We start from the raw sequence: 293 nt of genomic DNA, 5'->3' as shown, positions 1-293 counted from the left end.
GCCGTCAGGGGCGGGACGGTGGCTGCTCCTGCCCCTGCTGCGGGCCGGCTCCTCCGCCGGCTGCCTGGGCTGATGCTTGGGAAGCAGCACGTGGGGGTTCCGTGCTGCCCTGCCTCACCCAGAGACGAGCTCTCCAGACAGCTGCTGCCAGGGAAAAGAAACCCAATAAAAGTGCTTTTCAGATACCTTTAACTAACTGGTCACGACTTTGCCGTAAAAAAAGGGGAGAGGGAAAAAAAAAAAAAAAAAAAAAACAGTCCCCACACACCCTTTTTGACAACTTTTCTGTTAAA

Source organism: Fulmarus glacialis, unplaced genomic scaffold, assembly GCF_000690835.1.
Source record: "Fulmarus glacialis isolate BGI_N327 unplaced genomic scaffold, ASM69083v1 scaffold12980, whole genome shotgun sequence".
Classification (NCBI taxonomy): Eukaryota; Metazoa; Chordata; class Aves; order Procellariiformes; family Procellariidae; genus Fulmarus; species Fulmarus glacialis.
Note: the sequence above shows the minus strand (reverse complement) of the source record.